Source organism: Myotis yumanensis, unplaced genomic scaffold (genome assembly GCF_028538775.1).
Source record: "Myotis yumanensis isolate MYYU_CA2020_CCGP unplaced genomic scaffold, mMyoYum1.0.hap1 SCAF_6, whole genome shotgun sequence".
NCBI classification, from domain to species: Eukaryota; Metazoa; Chordata; class Mammalia; order Chiroptera; family Vespertilionidae; genus Myotis; species Myotis yumanensis.
The window spans coordinates 55,038,021-55,047,888 of NW_027223757.1; positions in this window are offsets into that span (position 1 = coordinate 55,038,021).

Sequence of the window (9,868 nt, forward strand, 5' to 3'; positions counted from 1 at the left end):
ATACACAAACACACACATTTCAGTGGTTTCAACACACATCAAAATAGATTCATATTGAGTGGTGAAGTGTACCAAGGTCATTGACCCAGAATGTAGGCTAATCAAAATGGTGGCTGTATGTTTCACCAAACTCCAAAAGACTGGAGTAAGATATCTTTTAACCCAGTATTAATCAAAGCTTCTTAAAAACATAATATATATAATATTTAAAGCAAACCACAATTGGGGGAAAAACAGCATTTAGTGAGAATTATGTTTAACAACACACACACAACTAAATAACTGAAACAGAAGTCTCATAAAGCATATTGTGAGAATGTATCTTTTATCCTATCCTATCCTATCCCCCTTTTAAAAAAATTGCCGGTTACAACCCACTTGGTCAGTGGTTCTCAACCTGTGGGTCATGACCCCTTTGGCGGTCGAACGACCCTTTCACAGGGGTCGCCTAAGACCATCCTGCATATCAGATATTTACATTACGATTCATAACAGTAGCAACATTACAGTTATGAAGTAGCAACAAAAATAATTTTATGATTGGGTCACAACATGAGGAACTGTATTTAAAGGGCCAGAAGGTTGAGGACCACTGCTAAGTTGATATGATGTCCTTCTAATGGTGACAACTCATAGTTTGGAATATAGTTTTCTACCTTATTTACTAGAAGAGAAAACTGAAGCCCAGAGACCTCAAAGGAGTTATCCCAAGTCACCGGGTGATTGCAGAGCTAGGACCAGAGCTCAGGTCTCCTGGTTCAGAGGGCTATGTTTTCCCTAGGCTCATTTGCACCTCCCGGAATCCCTTGGAATAGGAATAAATGTAAGAAGGTCACATGCACTTAGGCTCTGCCCCACCTTCTCTGTTCAGCCTCTGCCTGGCAAAGGGTGCTGGAGAATGAGGCCCTTCAGAGCCAGTTGGGCTCTTCCGCTGAATGCTAAGTGGTTCCTCATCGGACCCCCTGCTCCAGGAACGCAGGGACATGAAGACAGGCCGGCTGCATTTGTCCTAAGCTGGAGAATTTAGTCTCAAGGCAAACTGAATTGTAGCACAGAATGTGAGGTGAGTTTGCCCTAGCCCTTCATTTATCTTCCTTTAATCAAACAGATGGAACGTTTTCATTGGAAAGAGGAGATTGTTATCCTTGGCTTTCTTGTGTCTCCAGCAGTATTTTTCTTAGGAATGTGTTAATAGCTGCAAAAATTTTAACACGTCTTCAAGTGCCTCTCATGTTGGGAGATTCTTCTCAGTTGTGGGAAAGTGGTTGTCAGTTTGTCTGGTATTTAAATGAAATCAAATGTTCCTGACAGGTAGATTAGGCTCTTGCTTCAAATGTCCTGTCTTTACTGAATGTGCAGCTGGAACCTTCAGAGGGAGAAACTTTTTTCTTGCCAACTCTGATTCCTTCAGTCTTCATTCCCTCTCTAGGCAGTTAAGCTCCTAAAATGGTTAACTTCAGAGCCGGTGTAGGAAAAGATTTGGGAGTTTTTGATTTCAAGATGGTGTGTTGTTTGGCCCTTTTGTGGAGAGCAAATTTGCCCTGCCAAACGAACTTCTTTATTTTATGTATTATTTGAAGACACAAGAACATTTAAGTAACAAATAAGAAATATATTATGTAGAAGTCAGTCCCAGAAAATATTGAGAGCCAAATGTACACACACACACACACACACACACACACACACACAGAAGAGATTCCTAAATACAGCCATTCAAGTTTTTGTTACCCCTCCAAAATATATTTATTTAAATGGATCAAAAGATTGGGTGGGGTGGATCCTGAATTCATCCAAGGTTACAAATTCCCCTGTATTCCATTGAAAGACAGATTGTCCTCTTTGGACATAACAGAATAATAATTGGCCTTCTATGTCCCTACATCATATCCCTACTCATATTGCCTTAGAAATGAATGTTGTGGGGAAGATGCATAAATGTTTCCAAATGGATTTTTTTTTTAAATTTGTGGGTCAACCTGGGCAGTTTTTTTGGCCTCTGATGAACTCACGCCTCCCTCCTCACCTTATGGTAGGTTGACTGATGATTAGGTGATCTAGGATGGCATCGTGTACCTGTGTGACAGTTAGCTGTTGGATGAGGTGATGCTGGTGACTGGATCATGTTTTTCTAATCATGAAGCAGGCTAGCTCAAGCTTCTTATGGAAGATGCAGGATTCCAAGAGCTGGAAGAGAAAGCAAGCTCCAATTCCAAAGGACTTCTTGTATTGTAATTGCTATTGTTCCATAGGCCACAACGAGTCATATGGCCAACCCCCTGAGTCAGTGTGGGAGGGGACTACCTGACATTGGATACAAAGAGGTGTGAACAAATTGGGGGCCATTACTGTAAAAGTCTGCCACACCCGGTGAAAGATAATACAGTGGTATCATCAAATTAATGTGTGCTTTTAGTTCCAACTGCTTTAACCCATGTTCTCAAATGAGGGTTACAGGAGAAATTGTTGAATTTCAGAATGTGAACAAAAATTATAGACAACCTAGTCTTGCCTTGTCATAAAATGAATTTTAAAATTTAGTTTTTTAAAAAAAATCTTTATTACATATGTCCTCCTTTTCCCCCCATTGACCCCTTCTAGTCTGGCTCTCTCCCCCAGGCCTTCACCACACTATGGTCTGTGTTCATGGGTTATGCATATATGCATACAAGTTTTGACTTGATAGGTACTGAATACCTACTAGTAGAAGCCCCTAGGCTTGATGGTAGGGATATCAGGATGACTGAGGAATGGTCCTTGCCTTCAAGGAATTCACATTGTAGTAGGGCAGGTAGGCATATCCAAGTCAGGTTTGATAAGTCCTGTCATTGAGATAAGAAACCAGTTTACTGAGGACTCTCAACTGATTGAAGTAAAAACATAAAATTATTTCTTTTAATAATGTATCACTCAACTGTACTCTGTCTAACCTACCTTTCCTGCTGTGTATATCCTTCCTGGAAGATTAACCTGATTCTCTCCCTGCATGCTTTCTAAGTTACCAGAACAGCCTTGTGTGATATTCAATACTCAGCCCGTCCATTTTAGAACAATCATCACCTCCTATTTGGGTTTAAGCTCTTCTCCTCTCACTCCCCCAACATAGGCTTGTGGTTGGAAGCAAGTGTAGTTGGTTCTGACACCGATAACTCCCTCTCCAGAGCTCTCGCTCCTCTGGTGTGGGCTGCAGAAGAGGGAGAGGAGAAAATCTTTCATCATTCCACAGGGCAAGACTGCAGTCCTCACTTTGGTTGGTGGTAAACTATTCTAGTTGATGGTCTTTGGGCATGATGAGGAAAGCAGTTTACTAATGAGCCCCTGTTCATCTCATGCAATTCTATATATGAATCAGTAGTCTCTTGAGTTTGGGCCACATCTTCCAGCCAATACCCAGGTGGTGGAACCCCACTACATTCCTTTATTTTATGCCCTGTGTGTCCCCCCAACAGTCTCCTCATCCTGTGGCAATCCCAGAAAGACTATTTCAAATCTCACTTTCTCATTAATGTCAACGCTGTGTCTTTATGTCCACACAGAACCTATTGTCTATAACGTTGAGAATGCCCAAACAATGCTCTTTGTGCCGCTCCACCTAGCAATCCTTTACCATGCCATTTCCTTTCTCATTTCAGAAGTTAGGGTCAGGGTATTATGTTCAACCAGGAAACAAAATGCTAGTCTGCTTTTCCTATAAGCATCATCGCATTTTTAGAGTAATTCTCTGAGGCCTCCATCCTCCTCTCTTCTTTCTTCATGAATATTGAGCATCTTACAAGACCCCTCTCCCTTCCCCCCAGACCTCCCTTAGAATCACAGAGTGGTGGTGGTGCTGGTGGCAGTGTCTGTGTTTGGTCAGTTTTGGTGTCTCTCACTATGAAAGGTGTGTGGTGTCAGCCTCCATTCTCTAGTGATTCCCTAGAGTTTTTGATACTTAGACCTTTCCCCCGCCAGGTATGGACTCTAATTACAATAGGGACAATAGGAACCACAGAACAATAGGAAAAATTCCATCTTATAACAGATCTGAGTCCAATGCTACAGTAACACAAGGGGAATCTTGCTTTTTCCTTGGAGGCTGGGGAAGATCTCACAGAGGAAGTGATATTTCTCTGGTGACTTTTCAAGGTAAGCTCATTTACGTTTAGACTATATCTCAGCAAACCAATATTATGAAAAGAATAAATCACAGGGCAGTGATCTGAATGTGGATATCCCAACAGTGCACCTAAGGCAATCGGTTTTAGTACTTTATTATTCTTTCCTTTTGTCCAACTTGCTGTACTCTCAATTGTCTTTTGTCTTGAGCTCCTTTTCCTTTTCTTTCCTCCTTCTTCTCCACTTCACTTCCTCTCTAACTTCATTACATTCAGTTCTTTCCTCTTGACTTTTCTCATTCTTTCTCATCCATTGGGTGGGACCCTATTTTTACCTGGGGTCCTAGCTCAGCTCCCAGGAGGTGGTATGCAGGATTAAAGTGTTTGCTGAGTACTGAGATCATGGAGCATGTATGTCCCAAAGATTTGTTTATCAAAGTGGGATTTCTTTGCCTTGAGTGGAGAACAATTCAGCAAAGCCAATTTCCCCCTTTGTGCCTTGAGAGGAGTTTTCTCTATGCTGTTCCCTACTCTAGTGCCAATACTGTTCCCATGATCTCCTCCCCTATATTCTTGTTCTATCAAGATGGGCAGGAAATAGGATGGAATGAACGAAATTCTCCCCCTGAGCAAGATTCTACCCCTCCTTAAGGACTTCAATTTTTATATGCTCTTTGTAAGTTAAGCAAAGTATTGCCCAGAAAGTGAGCTTCAGCTGGCAGTTCTGGAGGGATCTGAGGACAGTGTTCATAAGCTCAGTAAGAATGAAATGTAGGCATTTGGCTGCTGGACAGTAAGCTCTTTGAGCGCAATTTTTATCTTTTTTTTTGTTTTGTTAGTTTATTTTTTTCACTTAGTTTATAAGTGAAATAATATAGCATTTCTGCATTTTTTATCTTTATTTTATCCCAAGACCCGACCAGGTATCTTATACCTGGTATATGCTCAGTAAATGTTTAAATAAATAAAAAATCCTGAATGAATTGTTATAGATCTAAATCTTATTTATGTCTTGTAGCTGTGTTCTTCATGGATGACTTTGCCTCGGGCTGTTCAAATTGACAGCTTGGAAAGTGGATTTCTGATGTGGCCATTTCATCACTTTAGTCAGAAAGCAGGTTACACATGAACATGCACATCAGTGCCTCCTATTTCAAGACCAGAGTTGGTCCAAAGAGAGAAAACCATCTCTGAATCAAGTGTTTGCATCCTAATCAAGAGATGCAGCCCATCCTAAAATGGGCTGTTGGCTCATTCTGTATCCCTGAGTGATACAGAAACAAACAAAAGAAATGTGCATTTTAAAAAGTGTTCATGCATCCACTAGTTCCCTTGCAAACTGGCTCCAGAACCTATTACGGCAACTTATGTGGCCTTGGGCAGGCCAGGAAATAGTTTTAATTTGCTCAGGCCCTAAATTATAGACTATGCATTTGCAACTGTTCTGAACTAGTCAGCAAAGTCATAGTTTTCAACAAGTTTTAAAAGAGGCATTTTTAGTTCATAGGTTAGAGTGTTTTAGATTATGTTGTTGCAAAATAAAATAAATTTAGGTTTTTCCTCCCCTGAGGAGTGGTGAACTTGAGCAATATCCAAAAAAAAAAAAAAAAAAAAAGAAGGAAAAGAAAAGAAAAGAAAAGAAATGAATAATGCTCATCCTGTATTAAATTGCTCATCAGAACACATAATTATTTTTCTTTTCGGTTTTTTTTGCAACTATCAGTTGCAACAGGTACTCAAAGTGGCCCAACAGAATCTGGAGTGGACAGTGACCTTTGTGAGAGATATATTGGGCAAAATTCGTCTCACAGGAACTGGAATCTAGTTGTTAGACATATGGTTTTAATTAAAGTGCTGAAAGATGTGCAACTAGAGCAAACAGATTGTAGCACTTTGAATTGAATAATTGAGTGCTATATGTGTTAGGCTCCTTAGAGTTGCATTTAAACCCTTTTCTACACATATTGTATAATGTACCTGTAAGCCTTTTAAAACTTTTAGTGACTTTGTGGTCACTGAAATTCATGATTGTGTTCTAGCATCTCACCTTTTTTAGTACCTAATAAGTGTTTGTTGAATGCATGAATGAACTTCCTTCTGCAATGTGTTGGAGAGGTTTGTTCCGCTGAAAACTATTCCTGCAATTCCAGGCATTTCCACCAGGTGGACAAGGAAGCCACTGTGGTTTGGTTAGCTTTAGGTGAGGTATCCGAAAAGGGAAATAAAAACATGAATGAGGCCGGTTATTATTTTTTTTTTTTGAAAAACTGCACTACTCATTAATATGTTTCTATAAATTTATATGTTGGTAAGAGATGAAATAAACACAGAGAAGGTCTATAACAAGATTATTTTAAAAACATAATATTTAGGCATCGTATGTTAACTCTTACTCAACCTGTACAATAACCACTAACTTTATTATGGTTTCCTCCTTTTCCTCTCAAGATATTTTACAAAATAAGTACTAGCTTTGGCTTATCTACAAGCAAATTATTCTGAGATTATTTACAAGATACTTTTCACTTTAAAATTAAAACTCCAGCAATTTCCCCTGCTTATTATAAGACCCTTAGCTTCCCAATTACTTACTTAAAGGCTTTTCTCCACTCAGCCTCTACTTTCAGATTTTGCTATTTATTCTCTCCTAAAGGAACACCAGAGTTTTTGTTTTCAATAATACTCTAAACTTTTAAAACACTGTTAAAAATGATTGCCTTTGTTTGTTAAGCCTGTGAACTATGTCTTCTGAATATATTTTATTTTATTTTATTTTATTTATTGTATAAGGTATTACAAATAGTAGTATATATGTCTTTTTTTTCCCCATTGATCTCCTCCCGGCCTCCCCTACCCCCCAGCACTTGCCCTCACCGCCCGCCCTCCCACCCCAGTGTCTTGTGTCTATTGGTTGTGCTTATATGCATGCATACAAGTCCTTCAGTCAATCAACTGACTATATTTTAAAGAGGGGGAAAAGTCTCTTAATACACATGATTCTTTTCCATGTAAAATTCCCAAAGTGATTTCATTAATGAATATTAATAGATCCTCTAGCATTATCTATATGTTGTTTGATTGTAGGTTATCCATAGAATAAATGAGATGGCTTTACTTTCCGTATATCAGGCATTAGACCATAATATCATTCTGTACTAAAATACGTCAAATAAAAAAGGTCTTCTTGTAATCAAGTCACAATATTTCTAAGACTTAGTTTTAAATTTTGTGTTTAATCTAAGTGCCCACAATATTTCAGGAAGTTATTAGGTTCTGGGGACATAAGACAAAGTTCAGGCTCCCTTGGAATTTACAATCTAGTGGAAAATGAGTAATAGAAAAATGGGTATAATAATATTAACCTCACAGTAAAGTGTTCAGGATTAAAATGAGATAGCTGATATGATAAATGCTTTGCAAACTCTATAACATTAATTGCATACTTCCTCTGCTATCTTAAAATAATTTCTTGCCTTCTTAATAATTAATAGAAGTTTCTTATATATTTCAAATAAATTCTAATTGATTTTAGAAGAATCAAGTATCTTCTATTAGTCTGTCAGTGATTTGTTACCTCAGTGATTTGTTTCCAAAAAGCATCTACTGAATAGTCCACTGTTGTGATGCCACATCCATCATTCAGCAAGTTGAATTACATATTTATGAGTTCTTTTTTGTTTCATTTTTCTTTTAATCTGTTCTTGTGCCAATAATATATTGTATTTATTATCATGACTTTAGAAGGTGTCTGAATATCTAGTAATAATAATCTTTTTTTACTCAAAAATTTTCCATGAATTTTAGAACCACTTTGTCAAGTTCTCCCACAAAAAATTAACTATAACTTTTTATTTTACAGCTTTATTAAGATATAGTTGACTTACAATAATTACACATGTTTAAAGTACATTTGATAATTTTTGACATTTTTATAAGGAGTTGCATACAACCAGCACCTCAATCAAAATAATAAATGTATCCATCATTCCCCAAAATGTTCTCGTGCTCCATTATAATCGCTCTCTCCCACTGCTTCTGCTACTCCTCAAAATTCCAGGCAATCACTGATCTGCTTTCTATTAAGATTGGTTAGTTTGTGTTTTTTAGACTTTTTAAAAATACAAAAGAAGTTAAATATGTACTCTTTTTTTAATGGGTTCTATCACTTAGCAATTATTTTGGGATTTCTCTCTGTTGCCATGTATATCAGTAGTTCATTCCTTTTTATTGCTAGATAGTATTCATTTGTACAGATATACCACAAGTTGCAAAATAAACACTTGTTGGAAGACATTTGAGTTGTTTTAAGTCTTTGGTTTTGTACAAATACAATCTTTGTATGGACAGATGCTTTCATTTCTTTTGGTTAAATAACTAGACGTGGAATGGCTGGGTCTTATGGGTAACTTTCTTAAAACTGCCAAATTGATGAAAAAAGGGTTGCACCATTTTATATTAATTCCCACCAGCAGTGTATGAGAATGACTTTAAATTTAAAAAAAAAAAATGAATCAGAAGGAATGAATGGATCTGACTGCTTAATCTTCTCATCCATGAACATGGTATATCTTTTCTTCTAGATTTCTTTTATATCTTTCAATAGAGTTAATTTTTATTTTAGTATAAGTAAAGCATTTTAAATTTCCTAGATATTTTATTAATTTTGTTGCATATGCTTATTTCTGATATAAAGGTATATTTTTGCAAATTGATCTTATATCTGGAAACATTATTGAACTCTAATGCCTGTTGATTTCATTTGGAGTTAATATCTACATATCTCCAAATACCTACTATTATTTTTTCTTGTCTCATTATATTTGTGAGGATCTCTTTTGTTTCCATGTTTTATAGTAAATAATAATAGGCATCTTTGTCTTATTCTTGACTTTAATGACAATATTTCTAAAATTTTCCTATTACTTATGTCATTTGGTCTTTTGGTCTACATTTTTGGGTAGATTGCCTTTGTCATGTTAAGAACATTCTGTTCTGTTCTTATTTTTGTGAGTTTTTTTTTAAGAAACTATAAATATCTGTTGAGATTTATTAAATGTTTCTTTGTATCTATTAAAATAATCATGGGATTTCCTCTCTTTTTTTCAGTAATATGCCAAATATCTTGATAGATTTTCTCATGTTAAACCTTGAATTCTTAGAATTATTTTTAATGTACTGTTGGACTTAGTTACCTAATATTTATTTTAGAATTCTAAGTAAAATTGGCTTATATTTTCTCTTCTTAATTTAAAATGAAGAGTTAGTTTTGGAATACATTTTATACTAGTTTTATAAGGTACATCAGGCAGATTTCTTTTTTTGCAATAACTTGAATAAAATAGAAAATTTCTGTTTCTTAAAAGTTTAATAGAATTCACCTTTTAAACAAATTGTGTTTAGCTCTTTTGTAGGTGGGGAAATAATTTTTTAAAATCACTTTATGTCTGTAGAGATTATTGGCATATGAATTCAATTGTCAAAATTTCTTCTTGTCCCAATTATGACATTTTATATTTTTGTAGAAATGTATCTATTTTTTCTGAGCTTTCATATTTATGAGCATGTAGTCATATATAATATTCTTTTGTGATTTTAAGAGTTTCTATTTATTGTTATCTTTCATTTTTTAGTATGCATTTGTTTATTTACAGCTTATTTATTGTAATGGTTGGTCTTATAAAAAGTTTATCATATTGATTTTTGTAAGAACCAGTTTTAGTTTTATTAATCTTTTGTTATTGTATACTTCATTGATTACTACTATTTTCTTTTTA